We start from the raw sequence: 26,076 nt of genomic DNA on the forward strand, positions 1-26,076 counted from the left end.
CCTCTCTGGCTCCACTCGTACAGAGCTTTCAGATCCTGAATTTATTCCCCAAGTCCCCTGTCCAAGACTCTAGGACACAGGCGGAGGAAATCTAGATACATCTTCACAATCTTCTAAAATTTATCCTGACAGGTAGGTCTGCCATCCACCTCTGCCTCTCACTGCATGCATCTTCTTCAGTATGTTTAGGCTGCTCACTGCATCCTTCTTTTGTTATATATCATATTTTCAATCCCTTAGCATCATTATTCAGGCTATGTATCAAGGAAGAATCTGCTCTGTTCCTGTGCTAGGCTTGTCCAAAAGGATGCCACTCTTGTACTCCATTACAAGACGTTCCATGTGCTTTAAATAATTTTGTCTGCCATGCTGGGGCTTGGGGGGTTTTTTGACCTGTTTTTTTTTTTCTCTTGTTAATCTTCCTCTGATAACTTTCAAGCATTCGATCAATGTTAGAGGGGTTGAAGCATCAAAGATAAGTAGTACTCACAAATTTGAGAAATTAGAGCCTGGGTAAAGGAGAGGAGAGAGAATCAAAAGGAGAATCAAAATTCTACCATGGGAAAGAAAAGCGGAATCAGCCTCTTTTGTGTGTGGAGCAGCAGCAACCAGCCAGTTAACACAAACATCCTGGCCAATCAATCAGGGTCGATACATCTTGAGCTCAGCCACTGCTCCAGCGTCTCCGAACAAACAGACAGGGGAAGGTTTGAACTATTGAGCATCAGGACTAAGAAAGGATAATTAATGCATTCTGCCACACAAGGATCTCTCCATTCTTTTTCCTGCTATGTCTATCTTTATCATATTTAAATTGTGAGCTTCTGAATCATGCAAAGAAGTTTTCAGTCTGTCTATCTGTATAGATACTGATGTTTTCTTTTCTTGGAAATTATTACCACTAAACTAATTTACAAGAAGAAAATGCTTTTGTTACACATAACATTTAACATTTGCTGCATTTCTAATACTCTCTTGAGATTAATCGAATTTCTACCTGTATAGCAGTAAAGAATAAGATCCTTTCTTATCAAGTAACCTGTAGGTAATTTCTTTAACCCCAAAAGTATTGCTATCCAACATAAAAACTAGACATAGCTATGTGTCTAGGATTTTTAGCTTTTTTTTAAATCATATAAAGAATTAATTGTAAGGATTCAGAATAATGCAAAAAAGGTTTAAAATATTTTTTTACAAGGAGAAACTCTTATTGTCTGAAAATTTTAAAATACTTTCCTGTCTCCATTAAAGAAACCCACTGCAGTTTAAGGATTTTCTTCACTGTTTTTGGTGTTTATTTAGGGCTATTGAATAACACAGACTTGGCCAGGCAGACTTCTCATTTTAAGCCTATGACTTGATCGTGAAAAAATGTCCTGTGTGGTACCGACACACACTGAGTTTTCACATACCCACTGGCTGTGTAAAACAGTCTGCAAAATTCCAACCTAAACGTAAGTGGCCAGCTGCCTTTCAATTGATAATAAATCTTGATGTTAGAGTTAGTCAGAGCACTTCCACCGTTACAAATTAAACCCCCAAAATAAACATCAGGGTGGAATCTGGTCTGCCTAATCTAGCCACTAAACCTGTACCTACCTTTTAAGCTCTTCTTTTAAAGGGAATAGTTTCCCATGGAATACTTGGTAAGAGGTAGGTATGCTGCTGGCCTCCAAAAGGACATCCAGCCTGCCTAAATTTATGTGCTTGGATAGCTGATTTATTTTCCAGTTGTTTACCTCAAGTTTGTTTGGGGTGGTGGTTGTTGTTGTTGTTTCTGGGTGTGGGTTTTGTGGTCTTTTTCAAATGTAAGTGATACACAGGAGTGGAAACAAGTATTTTTGCAAGTTAGCGGAAAAGAGTTTCCCTTGTATGTAATACTAGGTTCTGTTCCCTGTTATGAATTGATACCAGCATAGGAGTTAGAGGTAACTCATACATTCCTTACGCAAGCTAAATTCCAAATTAATTGGAAGTTGCCTAAGCAAGACATATGAGATGAAGATGATTAACATACTAGCTAATTCTTGAGCCAGCTTCCTAACAGAAACTAAATATATTACTTTGTCTTAGTATTTTGTCTTTATATTACTTTTGTCTTGTTCTAGCATTTCCTTTGGCTGAGGCTTTGTGGAAGTTGAGCTAAAGAAGCAACACCGACTAGTTCGTCAAAAAGTAACAGTGAAAAGTTCAAATTAAGGCTCCTCTCCCCATTAAGTCTTGTCTAAAACTGCATTGGTTTCACTGGAAGCAGAATGTAAAACCCCAACCCCATCCTCCAGTACTGTGGACATCAGTTCCTACTATAACAGTCCTTAAAATTCAGGGCTTGCTGATAAAACTGTTGATTTATTTTCAGACTACAGAGCTAGAATAACTATTGGCACCCACATCTTGGCAATCTTTCTTCCGATCATCTACATGAATATGTAGAAATCTGGTACACACAATATTGTTTTGAAAACTACACGGTACCTTTGCATAACAAATTTCAGAAGCTGAGACTCATCCTAATAACTTTTAAATAACCATTAAAACTGCCTACAATATAGCCACACTAAGTAGAAGAGATTACTATGTTTATACTTCCAGTTAGGAAACCAAGTTTATCAGTTGCACAGCTATTAACATATTGCTTTCAAAACCACAAGGTTGTTAGACATATTGAAGACCTAACATTTTTATAACAAATCTGGTAACAGTTAAACAGCAAGGGTGGATCACAAGGAATCTAAATGAATCCAGCTGGTATACCTTACTGTCATATTTTAGGCGGTATTGATGCATTGCAAAAAAAAAAGCAGCTTTTTTTTTCCTAGCATATAGTGTCCCAAATGCTTTAAAAAGTGACTGTGTTCTCTTTATACGTATTTAGTTTTTATGGACCCATTACTTACGTAGGTATCTGCATCATATTACTTCAGGGCCTGCAGTTTTGTCTTCTCAATGAACTGTATGCAGTTAAATATCGGTACAAATGATGCCAGGTATGTAATTATACATTGAGTGTTGAGTGCCTCACCAATTAATGACGAGTCTGATGATCTCTGCAATAACTTGGTACTCCATGCTAGTGGGAGAAAGTTCTTCCAAGGTCTTCTAGACCAGACTTTAGGCAAAAGTAGACTTTGAAAGTAGAACAAAGCAAAGATCGGTCAAGCAGATACAATGGTTACAAAGGCAGTCATCATGGCTAAAAATCACTGTTGGCGTTTCTCCTTGCTCTTCTTGCTGTTCTCTGGCAGCCTGAATACTCTCCTGATACCTCCCTCTCTCAATTGCATAGTACAGAGTGTGCACACTTGTCCGCCTTCACCTTGTGAGGAAAGCTACCAAGTAATGGGCACCTATCAGCAGATTCTAAGAGGGCAGCGAAATAAAACAAACTGAGCATAGTTTAGCTGCAGCAAAATGGTCAGTTGCGCAGTAAAAATACTGAATTTTCTATTTCAGAGAGTCAGACAAGTCTTGTTTTAGAATAACATAAAGTTCACATGTGTTAGAGCTGGTGTAGTTTACAATCACCTGCTATTTCAGAGATATTTTCAACAATTCTGAATTCTGGAAGTATCAAGTCAACACAGGACATTTTTTTCCACAAAGTCCACAGCTGGGGGGTCACATAGCACAAAGAGCTCTCAGAGTGGTTTAGGTTGTGTGCTTTAGTTTGAACTGTTTGTTGTATTCCAACAAATTTGTTTGGTATTTTATTGATTAAGAAGTTTCTGTCTTTTCTTTGTTCCCTGTACTTTGTTTTCTATTGAACGCAAAGACTTTCTCTTACTCTTGAGGGTAAACAAATGTCCATGGCCAAAGTATCACCTAAGATTAAGGTTAATAATTATTTTCCTTGGGAATAAAACGTCTTTCTAACAAGGTAAAACATGACAGGGGCTTGGGGAGGTGGTTTTCCATGCTTTCACTTCAAGTGCAAGAATGTCTTTGCCTTCCTTTCCCTATCATAAATACTAATTGTTAAATAAATAGAAATGCTTTTAAAAATAAAACAATAACATGCAGCAGCAAAGCACTAAACTTCACATACAGTTCTCCCTCTGGTAAGAGTATGAGAGAAAGTACCAAACACATGGGACAAATTCATAATATTGCATGTACCCCTAGAAGTTGTCCACACAGTAGAGAGATCAGGCTAGTCCAAAAACCTACATAGGACAAAACCCTATATGGTATATAAATGGGTACTACATAGCAATAATGTATTTGTTAGTAGAAAAAACTAAATCTACCAGAAGAGTAATAAAAGAAAAACTACATTTGGTTCTGATTAAAAAGTCCAATTAGTTGAAGATTTAATGGAATGAGAAGGACCGTGCGATAAGTGGAAATGTGCTCTTCTGCGACAGTAACTCACGCTTAGGGTTTAAAAGTCCACTGTATCATCTCCCAGGGACCTCTTGCACAGAGGTGAACTGAGAATATCCTACAACAAAATGCAGTTTTACAGCAGTGACAGAGCTGCCAGTAGCCCTTTGGTGGCAAGTGGTGAGCAGGCAGCAGAGCCTCTGTGTTACACCTCCTCATCCAACAGTAACCCATCTCATTGCCTTGCAGGAGGGAGCAGGTGATACCCTCAGGGAACAGAGCCAAGAGCGTTAATTTATCTGCAGGCCTGGGAACATCTTGGTTTTGCTTTGCATGTGCGCGGCAGCCAGCAAATTCTACATAGGGCACTGAGAAAGCCAAAACTGTAGGAGAGGAGTACCCAGCAGGCAGTCTCAAAAAGGGGGGACAGTCCCAGGTGTCCTCAGCAGTATGCTGGTCAGGCTGCCATCCCTACCTCAGTCTCCTCATCTGCCATCCCACTTCACTTACAACATCTCAGTCCACTCTGACAGTTTCTGGGCCCCAGGGACTTGTGATGCTTATTTTCCCCATCCCCCCCCAGTATTTCCTTCCCCTGCTCTTTCTCCTGCACAGGCAGCACTTGTGTTACTGCCTGCACAGATACTCCAGCTCCAAATATGTGGACATCCCTCACTTGTAGGCAGCAGTAGTTCAGTAGTTGGAGTAATTGTAGTAACCCCATCCTCAGCTAGCCTGGTGTCCTGGATAATGCCACCATAGTTCCCTTCTTTCCCTCACTCGCAGCCCCATAGCCAGCCCTATTTCTTCCCACGCTACTTTTCACCAGCATCAGCCTTACTCACCTACTTACTCTGCATCTCCAGGCACTCCCTGTTCAGCAGTCGCAGCTGAAGCTATCTAGACCCTGTTCTTCTTTCTGGCTCCATCTCAGCCTTGCCATCCAAGGAGCTCAGACTGTCCAGGGAAGAGGAGCAGAGCTCCCACCTCCCAGCCCTCTGCCCCTCCAAACGTAGGCATAGGCCAAGTAGGCAACAGCGGCACAGCTGCACCTTCCTGGTGCAGTCACCTGACAGCACCAAAATTCAAAGGAACACATCGGACAAAGGGCTTTTCTGAAAATTTAGTGATATGACATATAAAAAGAAGAGGGGGGAGGTAATGACATTTTAGATAATTACAAATACATTTGCTCTTACAGATTATTGGCTTCAGAGGCAAAAGCCTAGCATAACTTCCCATTTCATTTATCCTTCTTCATAGTGTTTTACTTCTATGATTTTTATTGAGCATTTTCCTCAGAGCCTGGTATAAAAATACCTCCATTCACTTATAAGGTTCCTGTCTCCTTCAGTAAGCTGAAGTTGCACTCATTAACTTTTTTTTTAAGGTTGCTGTGACAGACTCTTCAAAGTTCAAGTGCAATAGCCTGAATATAGATGAGTTTTCAGTAGCAGCCAAAGAAAATGTCAGAAACTCATTCTCCCTGACATTTTTAAACTTCGAAAAGACTGAAAAAAGTGCCTGGCTGAGATTTTGCAAAACCAACCAAATTTTTATATCAATTTGTTCTTCCTGTTGGGACTCTCTACTAACCTGTTTGTCAGCCACATTTTTACTTTGGGATATTATGTTTCCCATGCTGCGTAGGACTAAGAAGTCAGTTGGCTAGACTCTTTGGATATCTGTAAAAACTCCTTAAAAGTGAGATAGCTCTGGAAATTCAACAGTACAATTTCTATATTGGTTTTGTGATTGACAGATCATTTTCCATCAGTGACAATTTTCTATTTTAGATTGTGGTCTACTGATGATGGGTTGACTGTAAGGTGCTTGCTGGTGGCCTACAGAAAGAGACTGGTCACACAATTAAAAAAACTAGAATATGCTCTATGATTTACTTTTTCTGCTTTGTTTTTTAATAGATTTTAGAGCCAGAAGGAAATACATTTAAACTGCCTACATATGACAGGCCATAAAATTTCATCCACTGTATGGATCCATACAACTAAAATTGGTCTAAGAGACCTGGTTTAGGAAAGAGTGGATCTTAGGATCTTTCAGTTAAACTCAAATCCAAATTTTCTGGAGTAAAGTTAAAGTAAAAGGGAGATCTGGTTGTGCCAAAACTTAGTAAGCCCACACGCTGTGGTCACAAGAACGTGGAACATATTACATATCTGAAATTTGCAGGAAGACATTGCAAACAGTCCTTCAGATCCATAATTATTTCTTCACATATGACAGCAAGACTGAAGCTGGTAGAGAGCACTGTTTATTTTCTTATATTTACCAGGACATAGGGGTTTTTTCCCTATAGTTTGGCTGTAACATCTTACAAAGTCAAATTTTGTTGTCTTGTTGCTTTTAAGGAGGGGTAGGCTTTCTTAAGTATAAATTGCTGTCCTCTCCTGCTTGCAACACAAATACAGAATACTTACAGAGGGTGGCCTGGTAAACACAGATACAGAATATTTCCACTGTGATCTCCACAAAGAAGTTCTAAAGCTGTCTGTATGTTTCCCAGTTGTTTTTTTGCTTTTATTGGTGCCAGTTCCAAATTTCTTGCCTTATTTTCCTCCTTATGGGCGTGGACGTAGATTTAGTTTTTATGTCTACATGGACATGATCTCAGCCTGACAGTACATTATGGGAAGCTGGAAGATGTATTGGCAGAAGAGAGCCTGTTGGAAAAAAAAAGCTGGGTAGTGGTAATTGGAGAATGAGTCAGTGTCTGGAGTCCAGCTGTGCTTGCTACACAAGCCTGACTAGAGCCGAGTTACTCAGATTTCTTCAACTATCTGAAACTGGCTTTTTTTTAAAAAAAAGGAAGAGGCTTTATGGATGCTGGATATATTTTAGCTGAGAACATTTGTATAAAGGCAGCAAATTATCTTTCTTCCTTCTTATTGTTGTTAGTATTACAGTGGAGTGTAGGAGCCATGCTCTTGGAGAAGCAATTCATTATACATGCACAAACCAGCATGTCTGAAAGATGTCGTGGCATCAACATCTCAAAATGCACCAGTAACAGTTTGACATGCAATAAGTTCTGTGACTAATATTGTAACAACACCTACATCCTGACCTTGGGAGGCAAAGCATTGCTGTTTCTTATTGCACACATTTAGTGATAGAAGCTTAAGAAGCACAGCATCAATTCCTGCTTGGTATTATTTTAACTAGCGAGTTGAATTACGAGGCTTGCTTCAGCAACATCCCAAAAATTGAAGTTCTAACCTTTGAACAATACATTATTTTAAGCAAAAAGGCATTTAAATGTCTTTAGAGAATATTGTCAAATTAAATACTGAATTTGAAGCAAATTTTATAAAACAAAGCTCTTACAAATCCATCATTTTAATCTCTTTTGCCATACTAATAAAAACAGTTACTTCTAAGTGAAACATTCCTCGCAGATTACAGCAAGACTCTCAAAGTGTTACAGTGGATGTATGTTCCCTAATTTTGTTGTCAAGACTGAAAGAAAAACAAATAATAAATTAATTGTGAATAATCTACATTTTTTCCATTTCTTTGCATTTTAATAATTCCTGAAAGTTTAGAAATATAATTAAGGAATTTTCTTTTTTTACATCTAAGATTCATGTAAACAAACATTTAAAACAAAATAAATAGTACAGACAAGCTACGACTTTTTTGAACTTTGGACTACAGACACAGAGGCTAGGATGTAACAGCAGTACTATATGAGCCACGAAAAAGTCAGGATTGAAATTTATGAAAAAATTGATCAAGCGCTGGGAGTCTCATTTAATACAGCAAAAGCCTTTGGCGGTCAGCTGGAGGAACATTTTGTGGCAACACTCACATATTCAGGCTGAAGTTTTGCTGGTGATATGATATCTAAAACAGTTTCAGCTCATTGAAGTGTGACACAGTTGCCCAGTTTCTCATCTCAGTTTTTGGCTTATTCATTGCAATTATAATTGTAGATAAGCAGACCAAAAGCTCAGGAGAGCAAACCTGAGAAGATAGCATATCTTGTATTTGTTACAAGCATTAATAACACTATTTCTGGAAGTTTAGATCCACCTGAGAATTTAAAAAACTAAAAACAGAAGGGAAAAGATAACAAGCCATGTTATCCATTCCTCTCCATCCCCATTACTCCACACAGATGTTTCAAAACTATTAATTCCAGCTCTGTGTAGCTATAAAGCTAGCAGTGCCTGCTGTGGTGTAGAGAGCTGGATTTCTCAGCAGCTTTGTTCCAGCTGGGAATGGAGAGTGACCCACACCGGCTGTGGGAACAGGTCATTGAATAAAGATCTCCCTGAAGCATCTGGGACCTGGTGTAATTCCTGAACTCTCTGTGGCATTCGAAGTACAGCACTTATTCTATGATGAGGAGAACGCATACAATTTGGCTTTTTGTGGATCACCATCTTTTCTTTCCCCTAGCATGCCTGCAACGCTCTGCTCCATTTCACATGCGAAACCTCACCCTCTTCCCCATACTTGTTTCCTAGGTCCTTCTTTTCTTCCTCACTGCCAGAAGAAGATAGTACATGTGCTAAGAATAGCCTGGACGCTGATTAGCTAAGTAGTGGCTATCAAAAGGGACAGATGATTTCTGCTATCTTGCCTCTGGTGAGTACTCTCATTTATCTAGGTCTCTTTCATCTACTTAGTTGCTGATTTTCAGACATGTGAATGTTTACCATCTTTGAGATATTTATCTATCTATATTATTTGGTTTCTATCTAAATTATTTGGAAGCTACTTTTATTAGGAGGAATCATTCACCACCATTACCAGCTGCCAACTCAAATAGACAATTCTTCTTCTGCAATTGCATTCAGTCTGCAGTCAGCAGAGATCAGCTGTGTGGACAGTATTTGTTACTCAGCTAGTGAGTCCCTGTCTTCACCACAAAATCTCGCATGAATGGGGACAATGCTGGTATGTGATATGATGCCCAGCTGGCAAACTTATAGCACACTGTTTCTGATGAGGAAAAAACAAGAATTTTGTCACAATATTGCTTTCTCAGATCTCTTGTATGACTTACAGAAGAAGGTATTTTATTGTAAGGTCCTTAAGAATTATGACTACCAGAATTCAGTTCTATAGAATATTCCATATCTCACATGGTTTCTCACACCATAGTTTCACATTATGATAAATTCAGCAGTGGTGCTAGCATAGGCATTTTCTCTTACTCCTGGGTGATCATATGCAATGCTGTGAAGCAGATCAGGGAACTGATTTGACTTTAAGGAAAAAAACTTAGTGTTTTCTGAACACTAGTTCAGTTCATAATCCAGTTTACATTGTGAGCACACAAACTGTTGTTCCAGTGCAACTGAGGGAGAGGCACAACACAGGGATAGCAGTATTTTGAGTTATTTCCTTCAAATGTTAAGCTCCTACATATACTTACTGGTTTTCAAGGTATGTGGAGCTGCTATAAATGGATACATACTTTCTGTTTCCTTGCTTCTCATGCTGGATCCCTACCATGAAGTTGTAAGAAGAAAAGATGGAGCAGCAATGTGTCCTAGTTTCTTTGGGATTTGGTTTCAGTTTGTGGCCAGCCATGGTAATCAAGGCCCTTAGCAGTTAAATACAGGGCAGCTGACCCAGGCTGGCCCACAGGTGTATTCTACATCATTAACATCAAGCTCACTATAAAAGAGAGGGCTTGCAGGGAAAAAGGTGGGGCTTTTCTTGCTCTCCTTCTTGTTGTGGTTCCTGGAGCAGCTTGCTAGTGATCTGTGGATAAGTATACCTTTGTCTGTTTTGTGTTGTCATTTATATTGATTTCTTCATTTCATTAAATCGGGTTAACTTCAACCTACAAGTCTCCCTCCTCTTCCCAATTCCCTTCCTCATTTGGGGAAGGGACATTGGGTGAGAGAAAAACTGCTATTGTTTAGCCCTGGGTGTGGACTAAACAAAGACACAATGTAAGCTTGAAGTTTCAGACTCCTCCTGTAATTGAACCCCACCTGCCCTTGGACTTTCAGTTCACATTAAGGACCCTCAGCAACCTGAACCTCCATGTCTACTCAGTCCTTGCCCCAAAATACCACCTTCAAACAATGTTCAGTTCTAGTTACCAGATCATACCCATTTGTCCTAGCTGCCAAACAGCTTATCCTCTTAATTTCCTCGATGTGCCTAACCACCTCTATTTAGCAGTTTCATCCAAGATATCCAGATGTCCCAGCCACCTTGCAGTAGTGCAGAGACTGCTGATCTGAAGGCAGTGCTCAAGGAAATAGAAAAGTCCACAGGATTTTTAGTCCTTAGCATCACCTGTATGATATACAGATCTAAACCATGCCTTCCTAATCACACTCAGCAATGTTGTGTGAGGCTTGTTGTAGCCTGGAATTTTCCAGGGTTCACAGCAAAAATCTACCCTGATTTGCATGAAGGTATTTCCTTCATTACTGTTATATTGATCTGAAAAAAATAATATCTCCTGTTTGTAGGGAGGCAAAGAGGAAAGTGAAAAGTCACATACAAATAAAGAGGATCAAATGGTACTTCTGAAACCCTCTTACTGAGCAACAAGGGAGTTCCCTTGATGAGAGCCAGGGTTAACTTGATCCAGTCAGTGGGCTTCTCATAGGCATCATTTTTGCATCACCATAGTTATTCTGCCTTGAAGGTAGCATTAGCTTTAACTATTACAAATTCACACACAAAAGAAACATGTAATGATTGAGTCCTTTTTCTAAGTGACAAAAACATGTTCTCTTGACATTTTTCTTTCAAATAAAGTTGGAGCTATGTGATGTTTTAGGAGATAAATCAGTTTCATATATTTTTCAAATGCAAGAGAGACAAGCTCTAAAGGGAAAGTCAACATAATAAATAGGAAAGATAAAAATTAACTCCCGCCAATGGTAAGGTGACTGATAACCAGTCACTAGGCAAAGACTCTTGGTACTGAAAGAAATCTAAAGCTACTAAAGTAGAAAATATAAATCTAAAGCAAGAGGACCACTGTGCACTAGCCCCGTAAGCGGGCATTGGATTAAAGTGCCAATATTCTTTCATAGCAACCATCACCAAGGACATCTGTTATATAAAAATATGATATAAAAATGTGAACAGATAGATATCCTTCTACCACTGAAGTAAAAGTGGGTTGTTTTCCATTTGTAATGTTGACAAATGAAATCTTGAACTATTTGGTGAAAAACATCAGTAGCCATTGATACATATTTTACAGTCACTTTCTACACCTGTCTACTCAGTAACATCAGGGCAATGCAGAACCTAGGCTGGTTGTAGGTCTTTTTACACATATACACGCATCGATACAAAGTGCAGGAGCTGCAAATACAGGAGCAGCATCTACTTAATGCGATCTGTTTCTGACAGTGATCAGTACCAGATGCTGCAAAGGGAATTTCCACAGAATCCATGAGGTAAGCAGTCATGGAAGAACTGATGTATGAGGACAGATTCTTCCTAACTTTTCTGTTTAGCTGGTGCATGCCCTGAAGAACGGCATCTTGCACCCTTTACAAATTCACTCTCTCCCATCACCTTAATAATGCATATCCTGTTCAGTGAACCCCGTCTCTTTCTTTCTGTACGCTGCTGCAAGCTTCCCCCATCACCAGGGCTTTAGCAGTTCTGTGCACCAAGGATCCCCGGGCCAGCTCTGACACCACAGCTGTACCACCTCTGCTCAGACTGCCAAAAATGAGCTGTGAGTCTGTACAGAGACAAGAAAAATAAAAATTACAGGTACTGGACTGACAGGATTGTTAGCAGCTCAAGGATTCAAGAGGGAAAACACCAGCATCGAAAGGTGTATAATCCTAAATTAAAAAAGAGAGGGAGGCCTGGCCCAGGGACTAGTTGGAAGCTACTGGGTCAAGTCACCAGTGTCATGAGTGTTGGTGGAGCTGGTGGTAGGTGGCAGATCAGCAGCCCGGTGCATTGGTTGCAGGGAGGTGTGGGACCAGCCTGCCCTCCTCATCATGACTGATGCCTGGCTGGGCAGCAAAGACCCTGGGTGCCATATCTGGAGCAGTGACCGTATTAATCCTTAACGTAAGAGGTCATTAAATCCAAGCTATTTTTTGTGTGAGTCAATAAGTACTTGCTTAGTACTTGTAAGTTGTGCATATCCTGCTTGCAGAAGATCACAGGGTATGGCTACACGTGCCCAAACAAACCAACTCAAAATAGGGACCATAACAACTGATGTGCACTTATTTCTGAAATCTAGAGGACTCTCAACCTCAGTAATTTATTGAACAATCAAATCCATGGATTATGTGTTGTATAAAACACCGGTGATGATTGTGTAAACTGAGAGAAATTGTGTATTTCTGAGCCTTTGCTGCAGATGCCTGATGGAAGCAAATCCTTCTCAACATGATGTTTTATATTATTTTTTAATCTCTGCAAAACCAGCCAATTCCTGCCACCAGTTTGCTTATACTGCAGTGATTCAACCCTTGGCATTTTTAGCAGATTCACCACAGGTCTTTAGTTGCAATGTGTGCGTACAGTTTATTGAGCAGATACCCCACAACTGTGCCTAATTTGGTTTTACAAGCATTTTTGTTCAGTTACACTGGAGAAAGCAGTCAGCAGGATATTTCATGAGGTCATCTTTTGCAGTAGTAATTTTTTTGCAGCAGTAATTTTTTTTGCAGCAGTAATGAGAATTTCTGGAACAGAATATTGTTGCTAATTACTTTCACTCACCTAATTTAGCCATCTTAAGGTTGTGTCTAATTTAAGCTAATTGACTTGGCTGCCTCAGTGATTACTGAAAAGAGAGAAAGAACTCAGAGAGCAAAAGATCTCCAGTGTATTTTTGATACTTATTTTATCCCAAGATGAATCACCCTTCAGGAGTCCTCCCTCTTTTTACTGAGTACAGAGGTAGTAAAAGTGATAAATTTAAACTGGATGCCCACCCTTGCTTTTGTGCAGTGTAAATATGAAGTTCTCTGCAGGCTCTCTGCAGATGGACTGCAAAGAAACGACGTTACATAGACACAGCTTGAAATCACAGTTAGATGATACATATTATTTTAGAGATATAGCAAGGAAGCTTGAGATTTTCTACTCCAAATGAAACAAAACCCCAGGTCTCTGTCTTTTGCATTGTTATGATGAAAGTTGGATGAAGCTTCACTGAATTTGGTGAGCACGAGTCTTTTGCATGGCTGTTCAGTTCAAGGTACTTCAGCTTCTTTTGTGGGTTTTTCTGGGGGAGTGGGGGGTGGCGGCATTTCAGTAGGAGCCATTACCAAAAGTCCAGACAACAGGTCCACAAGTGAAGCAATGAATATGGTTTTGCAGCTGGTCATCATATTTCAAGGAGGATACACAAAAACTGGAGAGTCCAACAACAAGTATAATCAAAGATCTAAAATCACGAAGCTATAATAAAGTGGGGTTGTTTAGCTTAATAAAGAGAAGACTGATAGGGAAAAGTGGGAACCTGATGATTTTCAAAGCCCATCACGGAGGAAAAGCAATGATCACAGCAAGGAAAATTTCAGGGTAGACATCGGGAAAAACCTTCTCATAGTAAAGAAATGCCTGGGGTGACTTCCCAAGTTTTCATTAATGGAGCTTGTTAAAACTAAGCAAGACAAATGTCTATGAGGAATGACTTAGGCGTAGGTGCTCTGCCCTAGCAGAAATAGAACAAATACATCCTTGCTTTATAATCTTTCATTAACTAATTTCATATTTATAAGAAATTTATTTCTTATTATTCTGTTTCTTATAAATTTCTTATAAATAAGAAACCTCATGAAGTTCAAAAAAGGTAAGTACAAACTCCTGTGCCTGGAGAAGAACACCACCAGGCACCAGGACATGACGAGGCCACCCAGCTGGAAAGCAGCTTTGCAGAAAAGGACCTGGGTGTCCTGGTGGACACAAAGTTGATCATGAGCCAACAGTGTGCCCATGCCACAAAGGTGGCTAACGTTATCCTGGGCTGCATGAGGAGGAGTGCTGCCAGTAGGTAGAGGGAGGTGATCCTTCCCCTCTACTCAGCACTGGTGGGGCCACACCTGGAGTGCTGTGTCCAGTTCTGGGCTCCCCGGTACAAGAGAGAGAGATGGACATACTGGAGAGAAACCAACACAGGGCCACAAAGATGATTAAGGGCCTGGAGCATCTCTCATATGAGGAAAGGCTGAGAGAGCTGGTACTGTTCACCCTGGAGAAGAGAAGGCTCAGGGGAGATCTTATCAATGTATATAAATACCTGGAGGGAGGGTGCAAAGAGGACAGAACCAGGCTCTTTTCGGTGGTGACCAGCGACAGGACCAGAGAAAATGTGGGCACAAACTGAAACACAGGAGGTTCTGAACATCAGGAAACACTTTTTCACTGTGAGGGTGACTGAGCACCAGCACAGGTTCCCCAGGGAGGTTGTGGAGTCTCCATCCTTGGAGATATTCAAAAACCAGCTGGACATGGTCCTGGGCAACTGGCTCTAGGTGGCCCTGCTTGAGCAGAGGGGTTGGACCAGATGACCTCTGGAGGTCCCTTCCAACCTCAACCGTTCTGTGTTTCGGTAATCAATGGGGGAGTAAACAGTTTTGAATGTTACTGGAATTGCTGTTTCCCTGTATGTCTGCCTTTTCCTGACACCTGCACAGAGTTCCCCGTTTAGGTGTCCATGTTTATGGGCAAGAGGGGATGAATCTGGGCCAAGGGCTGAAGAACACAGGTAGCAGACAGCTCCTCAGAGGCAGAGTCCCTGCTCAGCTTCCACTGACCTCCCTAGGAGTTAATGGTGTTTATCAGCCCACTGAATAAAGGTTGCTTTTTTTTTCCTGACAGAATTTAAGCTTCTGCTTAATGTGGGTTAAAACATAGCCTGTCAGATTGCCAAAATTATGGTCTTTATTTCTCTAGAGTATGTCAGAGAACAAAATCCTAAAGTAAATGACTGAAATTTTGTTATAATCCTCATAATGTTTAAGTAAAGCAAAGACTTTCTGTCTCACATATGCTTCATTTTTACCAGTCCTCAGTTTACTTAAACATTAGGGAGAATATAACAAAATCTTCGTTCACTGACACAATGAAACATAACAAAAAGGGGTTTGCCAAGGAAATAACTTTATTAGCATGTTTGTAATACCTTTTTGTGTCTCTGTAATCTTTTTGTATTTTCTTTTTTTTTAATTGGGTCTTTTTCCAATTGATAATTATATTTGACAATCTGAATCTACTTTACCTAAATACATAAACTCTGTTTTAAACCTTTTGTCAGGAGAAAGAGTCAGTGTTGAAAAAAAGATTTTCAAATTCCATACTTTCCCTTCTGCCTTGTGATACTGAAAACCAAACTTTCCTAACTGGTTTGAACCTTCCCATCCAAGTTAAGCTTACCTACACCACCTTCCTAATTCCACCTCCTGCAGAATAATGCCTTCGTTTTAATCTATCATATAAATGCAACTCATTGATTTCTTTCTTTCCAGGCATGCCACAACCTGCCCTAACTTCCTTGAATTATTTCTAATGCATTTACTGGTCTTTGAAGTGATGTAAATATTTTGTTTCAGTTGTCAAAGATTCTTCTTTACATATAATCATTGTGAACAGACAGTCAATACTGTTACTGAGTATGTTTAGTGGCTGGTGTCTAAGTGATGAGCAAGAATATGCACTCTGGAAGCACAAGGAGGTTACCAAGGAAGATTGATATTTACCTGAAGGTATCAAGTATCAGTAAATAGGCATGAAAATAAGCAGCACAAAAATTATTGTGATTGCAAGATAAAATAGCAAAGTTCTAAGTCTAAAGTGGCCACCAAAAATAATCTTTTCCGTTTTCTACACATGAAATTTCAAGAGAATCGATCCTTTTTATGCCACAGCTTCTCCCCACACAACATGTAGATGCAATATTTCCTTTTTTCTCTTTTATTCTCTTTTTAAAAGACTTACAATTGCCATTGGCTATAAAAGCCAGTCAGATCACAGAATCACAGAATCACACAGAATCACAGAATCACAGAATGTTAGGGATTGGAAGGGACCTCGAAAGATCATCTAGTCCAATCCCCCTGACGGGGCAGGATTGCCTAGACCATATCACACAGGAACGCGTCCAGGCGGGTTTTGAATGTCTCCAGAGAAGGAGACTCCACAACCTCTCTGGGCAGCCTGTTCCAGTGTTCGGTCACCCTTACAGTAAAGAAGTTTTTCCTCAAATTTAAGTGGAACCTCCTGTGCTCCAGCTTGCACCCATTGCCCCTTGTCCTGTCAAGGGATGTCACTGACAAGAGCCTGGCTCCATCCTCACAACACTTGCCCTTTACATATTTATAAACATTAATGAGGTCACCCCTCAGTCTCCTCTTCTCTAAGCTAAAGAGACCCAGCTCCCTCAACCTCTCCTCATAAGGGAGATGTTCCACTCCCTTAATCATCTTCGTGGCTCTGCGCTGGACTCTCTCTAGCAGTTCCCTGTCCTTCTTGAACTGAGGGGCCCAGAACTGGACACAATACTCCAGATGCGGCCTCACCAGAGCAGAGTAGAGGGGGAGGAGAACCTCTCTCGACCTGCTGACCACACCCCTTCTAATACACCCCAGGATGCCATTGGCCTTCTTGGCCACAAGGGCACACTGCTGGCTCATGGTCATCCTGTTGTCCACTAGGACCCCCAGGTCCCTTTCCCCTACGCTGCTCTCCAACAGCTCTGTCCCCAACTTGTACTGGTACATGGGGTTGTTCTTGCCCAGATGCAGGACTCTACACTTGCCCTTGTTATATTTCATTAAATTTCTCCCCGCCCAACTCTCCAGCCTGTCCAGGTCTCTCTGAATGGCTGCGCAGCCTTCCGGCACATCAGCCACTCCTCCCAGTTTTGTGTCATCAGCGAACTTGCTGACAGCGCACTCTAATCCCTCATCCAAGTCATTAATGAATATATTGAATAGTACTGGTCCCAGAACCGACCCTTGCGGAACTCCGCTAGACACAGACCTCCAACTGGACTCTGTCCCGCTGACCACTACTCTCTGGCTTCTTTCCTTCAGCCAGTTTACAATCCACCTCACTACCCGATCATCCAGACCACACTTCCCCAGTTTAGCTGCGAGGATGCTGTGGGAGAGATGAAGTGCTTCGTTATAAGTCTCTTAATTAAGGTAGCAAGAACATTTAATAGAGCCATTTTTTAATTTTCTCCTGCCACTCTACAATAAAAATGCAGTCCCTAGTCTCCCAGTCACCTTTTAAAAACCTCATATAATGAGAAAGAGATATATTGGGCTCTTGACCCTTGCCATTTGGCTAGTACATTTTGCTTTTATTCTTCCTTTGAGGGGGGTGGAGATATTCAGTATAACATTGTTAGAGTTGCCCATTTAAAAGTCTTTTCCTGAAGAACATTTTACTGGTTTTTGAGAAGATTTTATTTATGGAGCTTAATATGTCTTTGCTTTTATTGCTGAAGGCTGTACTGCAGCAAAGCTCTAAAAGACAAACCTGAAAGTAATTAGTTATGCCAACTGTTCAGTCTCTCCAGACCCACATTGGCACTTACTGAGTTTCATTAGCCTTTCTAGGGGGAGGAAAGCTTGAAAAGTAATCCAGTAATAAACCCAAAACCCTCAGTACACTCTGGGAGCAAGAGTATATGAAACGGAGTGGGAAAAAAATACAGGGCTTTTATTTTATCGCTGGGCTCATATGGGACAGACACCTCATGTAAAGGATGCCGTATCAGAAGAAAGTTTAGCATAATAGTGGGGTCTCAAAATACAACTTGGGCTCAAAGAACAGGTTCTTTCAATTTTCTGACAGCAGAATTTACAAAGGTGAATTTGTTAATAGCGGAGATAAGAAGTATCATCTGGGTGCTGTGTTGCTGTGGACTTAGGAAGTGCAATGCATCCCCAAATGAACAGAACTTGGGAGGGAGACTTGGAATTTGGATCTGGTGATACCCTCATCTACAAACCCTCACATTTTCATCTCTAATCTATCAAAATAACCAATTAGTTATACTTGGCTAAATACAGTTCCTAACTAACTCAACTGATATCAGAGGAAGGATTATTTTTTTCAGCCCAAATTATTTTGACATGTCAGTCAATGGTGGATTTCCACATATTAGTTACCTACAGCTTTCTCTGAAGCTATGGTCTGCTCATTTAGCAGAAGTTCGGCGACTCATCATGCCACTAGCATGTTAAGCGTGAGCTGTATTCATTTCAACAGAGCCGCTGGCAGAGAAAGTCAATCCCTCTGTTGACAGGAGCTATAGACAACCCACTTGTGTAAGGCAAGCTGCAGTGCTCTACCAGGTTACCACGCCTCGCAGTGAAAGCTATGCAGGAATTTCCTCCTCTTTTCAGTGACGTTTTAGTTTACATCAATTTTATCAATGTATATTTTCCATTGAAAGGTTTAAGTTATATAGCTGACTCCAACAGGCATTCTGGGAAAACAACTTGTGAGCTTTACCTGAGATCTGTAGCAATCTGGCAACGCACATGAACATCTGAAATGAGTACTGAGGTAGGATCTCTAACCCCATCTCAGCTGTAAGTGGCCATGCAATATAAATAAGCAATGTATGAATGTGAAAGAGAAAATGGGAAAAGTACGTCTTTGAGCTGATGTTCAGGAGTGACTTACAGTTTCATGGGTTTCAGGCTTTTTTTTCCCTCCACTGTGATTTCTGATTTCTTGAACAGATATTTCCAAAAGCACTAAAAGAACTACTTTACTCATAGACCACAAATATTCTATATAATTCTACTTTATGAATTATTTTGATTATTTTTCTAAAATCAGCTGGATAGATACATTCTCAGTCCTAGTCCAATATAAAATCTAGATGCATCAAAACAGTCCAGAAAAAAAAACAACAAATAATACAGGTAAAAAAAGGATAAAAGTCTGGGATTCAAAAAAAAAATGCCTTCCAGGCAATCACAAATGCCAAAGAAAGATGTGCACCTAAAACATTTTCTCCTGTGTGGGTCTGTTTTAATGGCTTTGACACTGAAACTAATTCCTATTTTAAAGTGTTTTCATTTACTCAGGATTCAAAAAATCAGCTGCCTTTGGAGAAAAAGGTCTTTCACATAAAGGTCAAATTTTTGAGCTCTCCCCCAGGACCTGGGAAACCCTGGGTTCCAGTCATATTGCAGCTGGACAGGGCTTGAACTCACAACATCTTAACTCTCTTAACATGTTTATGAGGCCTTTTATATCCCCTTTTGAATATCCACTACCAAGAAGGGGACAGGAAGGGAGCAGACAAAAAAAAAAAAGAAGATATTTCCATAGTGACGTGCCTATTTCGTAGCATAGACCTTGTCTTCTTATTACCTATCTACCTATATATTTTCTTTCATTTCTGAGGTGATGTGTGTCCTTGGAGGGCCATAAAATGATCTCAAAGGCTATAAAGCAGCAATGGAATCGCTGCCACCAAACTGGCCCCGAGCTAAACTGCAGACATTTGGACTGGCTAGGCTCCATAGGGAACAATGGCTTCGGTCCTGTTCTCATGGCAATGTGAGAGCAGCTCTGACAGACGCATGCTGTTGCTGCAGGGCAGTAGGTACAGCATTCTGGATATGGCCTTTCTTTTCCTAAGCTCAGCACTAGTAATCCCCAAAATGGAAGACAATATGGTCCCACAAATGGCTGCTGGATCCCTCATCCAAAATCTCTTTTGGATAATAGAAAGACTGGGCTGGGATGCAGTTGTCACCTGGCCACAGGGGACACTGGCCCTGGCCAATATCCAGTGGAGGACATAAAGGGTACTGTCCCATCCGAAGCAGCACCGGCTACGCTCAGTGTTTTGGGTGAAGATGAGGTCTGTGATGCCAAGCTCTACCCGTCTGCCCTAGCCTGTAGGATGTTGATGGTCCTCAACTAGCCCTGCACAGCTGAAACTTTGCCAGCTTCACTGGCAGTGGACACAGCAAGGGCAAATTAGAAGCCAAGGGGCAGTGATGGGCATGGCCCCTTGTACAGAACATGGTGATACAGTCAGAAGGCATATGCCAACCAGGTGATAAAGAAACAGAAAGTGTGCTAAAAACCCATATAGTACAAGGGTGAAAAGGGTGAAGAGTTAAGCTCGTATCACAGACCACTCTTGCCATCATGTTACATGAGCTGTCTGCCCCCAAGGCCGGTGAGACACAAACAGTATGCACCATTTGCCCTAGGAGTCATCGTCTGGTGAGCTTCCAAGCTCACAGAAAGCCTGAGACAGCATCTTGGCAGTTCTTTATGCTTACTTGCCCAGTGGTTAGAGTTATAATTTGGAAAACTGAAATCTAGTTCATATTCCTCTTCTGCCTGATTGAACTCAAATCTTCTATCCCTCCAGTGTGTCCTTGCAGCATACAGGTAAAAACATGATTTGAGTTACTTGGGCAGCGAGAGAAGGTTTGACCAAATGACATTTTACCTCAATTAATGCATTCCCACAGCAAATTATTTCCTTACAAAAATTCATTTTTGATGAAATATGTACAGCGACTTCAATATACGTAAATTTCCCTTCAAACTCGTGATGTTGTATAATTGTAAGCACAAAAAATCCTAAGAAATCTACAGTTCCTTGATGGCAAATGTACAAAACCCCAGCACTATGGAGAAGGCACAAAAGACAGGTCAGCTACTGGGATGTATGGATCAATTTTTTTATCAAATAACTTGTATTTGTTGCTCTTTTCAGCAGTTATTTAAAACAAGCCTATAGTATTTTAAGGTATAATATACAATATGTTGAGAACAATAGAAATAACTATGTAGGCATGGAAAGAATCATAACTACTCTCAGGACGGCATATTTCTTAATTTATTATTAATTTAATAATTTTCTATTAATATCTCACTCCTTCACAGGGAATAAGCGAATTTTAGCCATTCTTGATTAAAATACTAAATAAAATCTCAGAAAACTAGTTGTTATGTTACTTTTATAGTACAATTAATGACTTTGCATATTTTTGCATTTTTTCAGTTGTTAAAATCTGCACTTTTAGTCCCAAATAAGTTAGTCTTAATTAATTGAAGGCTTAGTAAATACATACCCCCAACTATCTGACAAAGCTTTCGATAAAATTACGTGCAGCCAAGATACGCTTTCTAGCTCTCCTCCCTCTGCTCTGCTCCCCAAACAAATCTGTGCCTCAGTTTTTCAGGCAAAGGATCAATGCCACAAGTTCCCCCTGCGGCTTCCGAGTCCCTGCTCCAGTGGCTCCAACAAGGGAACATAATCCAGAGAGGCCACTTCATCCTCACCCCGCGTTAGAGGCTCAGAAGTAACACTGCACAGGGTGTGCTTTGGTCAGGCCATACAAATCTGGGTGAAGAACGGTTTAATTGTGACTTAAAGTTGTTGTCCCCATAGGAATTAACACACTTCAGCTTCAGGCTTCACTGTTTAAACCATAAGAGTCCAAGGGAGCTTCAGAGAAAATTAGATCTTCATTAGAGAGCGCTGAGGCAGACCCTAGAAAGGGCTTTTATACTGTCAGCCACAAGTGAAGCTGGAAGGAAGGAGGAAGGGTACTGTAGCCTTATATAAAAATACCAAGTTTATTTTACCATTGTTTTTTACTGAGTAAAGTCAAAACATTTGGTACTTATTTGTCTGTACACTTCATCAAATACAAGGTTTCATTTCATTTGCAGCAGATTTATTCAGTTCAATTCAGTGTGAATTGAAGTAAAATTGTAGAGATTTCATAGCAAATTGACCTATTATCCTTGCACCAGTTTTCTAGACAATTCTGCCTGAGAGTTTTCTGATTGCTCTAATGCAAAATATACTGCTTCACTCTTGCAAAGTGTCCTTTTTGGCATCTTCATTTATATTTAACAGTTTAATTTGTGTTTATGTAAAGAAAAGGATGGTAAGTGGAGTTCATTTTTTTTTAAACTGATTCTGTTAAATTTTGTAAATATACTTACAAAAGCATCTAAAAATCAATCTAAGCTCAGTCCTGACATATTTCAGGAAACTTTCTAAAATCCCACATTACCAAAACCATTACACAACTGCAGACAATGTCTCTGGCTTAACCATGGGGAAAAGCAAATCCACATTTCTCTAAGAATCTTAAGTAGAGTATTTTCATCTCTGCCAAAAGCATCTTATTTGATATGTAAAACGTTTTCATCTATAAACTTGTGTATTAGGACACCTCCATCTCACAGTGCTATAAAGTTTAAGATGTAACTGCAGGTGGAATACTTTATTAGATACCGTCTGCCATATGATCTACCAGTGGCTGATCACAGCATCACGAGTATCTTACAGGTCTCCTTTAACTGCAAATGTCAAAAGGGTAACACCTTAATAATTGTATACTTTCATTTTGTTACATGTTCTGCTAAAAGATGTATGTCTACATAAATATATAAAGTTAATAATATAAAATACCTACAGATCTGCACTAATCTCAAAATATTTATCCACAATCTCGTTGTTACAGTTACTTTTCCATAGATTTTGAGTACAAGACAGATGGCATTTCACAGTAGAAACCAGATGAGATATCACATAGACAAATTTGTAGCATATGGTAAATACAACTCTCTTCCTGACTGTGGTAGATCATAGCAATGTTTTCCCCAAATAGTTGTGGTGTTTTGTAGTAGTGCAATATTTCAAAGCTTAATTCAGATGGTGATTATCAGTGTCTTGATTTCAGAAATATATGTCCTGAAACAAAATTGGTTTATGATAATCGCAAACATTTAGCTTGTTTCTTGGTATTTTTTGTCTGAAATGGGCTAAACTTCACAGACTGAACTGGAATAACAGCACATAATGCAGCAATCCACATTTAAACTGCTTTCTAGCAAGAAGTGTCTGCAAAGACAGCCGTCACCATGCAGAATTTGTAATGTGGAGAACTAATGCTTCCAAAAATAAGGATACAAAGATGCTGACTACTCAATACAGGAAATTAACACCTTCTATCTAACAGAGCAGGTTTAAAATAAGGTTACATCAGTCTCACATAAGTCGTTAACTTACTTCAAAAATAGTTTTCACACATATGACTCATTGTACACAAAGCTGATTTTTTCCACTTCTACTAATGTGACAGTTATGAATTATTCCAGTCCCTGAAAAATTTCTCAAATAATAAAAATCTGGCAACTAGGCAAATGCATTACATGCCTAGCTACAGGGATCCACATGTGTATTTTTTTTTTCTCTAATTCCTGCCACTACGAGTTTCAAATGCCATTACACTGGTATGTACATCTTACTGAGTGCCAGGATTGGGCCACAAAATAGATAAGGTCGCACAAGGTATTTCTCAAATCGTCTATCTCCTATAAAGCCTTCAGTGACTCAAAAAAGAACTTGAAAAATGGGGGGGAAACTAAATGCTGATGAATGACAATGTATCTATGAAGAAAAGAAGCAAATTACTATCTTTGTAAAACCCATCCTTGCCTCTGAGAACAACTTCACTTAACTATAACTTATTGCATTGTGGTGATTCCAGTTCCTGAACAGCATTAGTTTATCATTAGGAAGGTTTTGCACTTCATAGGAACATTTCCCTCTAATTTCACATGAGGATTAAAATACAGCTCTGCGGAAAGTCTGAACAGCACTTACAAATGACAGCAGGTAGCAAGAAAAACTCTTCACAACTTACGTCTCTGGGTAGCTTTGTTTTAATTAATTGTATGGATTTTCATAACAAGTTCTCAAGACTAAAGCAATGGAAGTGTCTGCTTTCCTCTGACCTTCTTAGACCTTTTGACTTTATCCTGTTGAATAGCGAGCTAATTTCCCCACAGCAATGATTGCTGTCCATACTCTTTCTATTAGACATGTCACAGTTTTAAGAAACCAGTTAATTGGAATCTTCTTAATTTCACAGGATTATTGTCACCTTCCTTGTATCCCATTTGTATTCTATCTGCTTAATTCTTCCCAGAAATGCTGTCAAAACGTTTATTCACAAAATACACAGAAGTAAAAAAATGCGTTTTGACAAGATATTTCAGTCAACATATGCACATGTGCTGTAAGGTACATGTATATATGTACTCATGTATGTACATATGCAGGTAACAGTTTTCTAGGTTACTTAGATTCTTCAGCTCCACCGATTTCCAGGCAAGCTCTAAGTCCTCAGTATATCCAAAACTCATACAGCCTCTGTTAACACGGTTTTAGATGAACTCAGGTGCCGAAATGTAACACTGTGAACTTCAAACGTATTTCTATCACTCAAAATTCTGGAAATTCACACGTAATGCTCCAATCAACAACATTCCCTGAAAATAAAGTAAAATTAAGCTGACAGTTTGCTGGGCTATAGTAAGCACTGTGTTCTCCAAAATACTTCAGAAAGGTCTCTGTATCCTGCCAAATTTAAATAAAGGAATGAATTACTCATTAAAAAATCTGACTGCCTATGCTTTCTGATCATCATTGAAACTGTTCCCTTCGGCTACATTCAGCAGCAAATTTTAATCAGATGAGTGTTTGGGTTTTTTTCTTATCTTCAAATAGTTTCTACTTCTAGCGCTGCTCATTTTGCCCCCTGGTCATTGAAATTTTGATTTTGGAGACCCATCACATGACAGATGGATTAGCAGTATTCAGAACCTGTTTTCCAGGGGAATACGGTGCTAACGCCATAGCAAATATTTAATATCAAGCTTTTTATTTCTAATTTTGACTCAGTTCCTCCCTGCTTTGCTATTGATGTCTTCATACCTTTGCTGTCTGTCAGCTGTTAAATATGCATTTTCTGTGCCACCAGGAAATACTTTCAAATGATTACCCAATTAAGGTTAATATCTTCATTTCCTTCTTGTTTGGTGGCAGATCCCTCTTTCTCAAGCAGCCATTACATTTCATTCACTGGATACATGTTTAAAGTAGCAAGAGCAGGAAAAGAGAAATAAGTTCATTACTACAAACAACTCAGCTAATATTGATTTATCAGTAACTCTGAATGTACACAGCTTTAAACACTTTTAGCATTTTCTTTGGGCAAATGCATTTCCAGATGAAGTAAGCTATAGCAAATACTAAAACTACGTGTGAGTCTTCAATACATATAACTGACTTATCTAATATTTAGTGTTTTCAATCCAGATGTTATCCTCAAGTATTTCCATTTCTCTTCTCTTTACATTTTTGTTACTCAAAAAACATACAGCACAGAGATCAACTATTTTGATTTTTTATCAGTCTCTCCAGAGTTAATAGAAATAACTGTATTTAGAAATTCTACTTTGTCATTGTATGACGCACTGCTGCTACCTGATAATTCAACAGCATTGCTGAATATATTGGTTGAAATGAGCTGAAAGCACTGCTGCCAGCAACTTGTCTTGTTTTATTTGCTTTATTTACACCTAAGCATAGAAACTGTTGCCTTCAGCATGAGAAACGTCTTCAGAACTGTTGACATCTCAAGGCTCATTAACTTCTACTCATAGATCACATTTGGTTTGGGCATATTTAAGATTTACATTAACAATGCATTAATAACTGCAGTCTTAAACATTAGTATGCTCAGAATTGCAAAAATAGCCATAAAAATACTTCAGTGCAGCACAACTTGCTTTCTCTAACCTTGGTGACGTAGCCCCAACCCTGGGATTACAAAACGACAATGTCAGACTGTATCATACGATCATCAGTTTCAAAAAATACAAAAAGAAGATACTCAAAATTTATATATGTTTGTGAAATACATGAAAATTAAAATTGGATATATAAACAAAAAGTATGAAATT

The 26,076-nt window shown here is 39.5% G+C and overlaps 2 long non-coding RNA genes across 4 annotated transcripts in view; one reads left to right on the plus strand and one right to left on the minus strand.

The window, feature by feature from the left end:
• Positions 1-22,618, plus strand: LOC137662416 (uncharacterized). The gene is made up of 3 exons (XR_011048001.1): positions 1-132; positions 8,817-8,937; positions 21,484-22,618. It is a non-coding gene; the product is annotated as an uncharacterized lncRNA (long non-coding RNA).
• Positions 22,529-26,076, minus strand: part of LOC137662404 (uncharacterized) — a 7,094-nt gene continuing 3,546 nt past the window's right edge. For 2 of the 3 annotated variants that reach the window (XR_011047999.1, XR_011047997.1), the window contains 2 exons: positions 25,113-25,192; positions 22,529-24,600 (listed from right to left, as the gene is read on the minus strand). This is a non-coding gene — a long non-coding RNA (uncharacterized lncRNA). The other variant, XR_011047998.1, reaches the window with a different exon arrangement.

Source organism: Nyctibius grandis, chromosome 1 (genome assembly GCF_013368605.1).
Source record: "Nyctibius grandis isolate bNycGra1 chromosome 1, bNycGra1.pri, whole genome shotgun sequence".
Taxonomy (NCBI): Eukaryota; Metazoa; Chordata; class Aves; order Nyctibiiformes; family Nyctibiidae; genus Nyctibius; species Nyctibius grandis.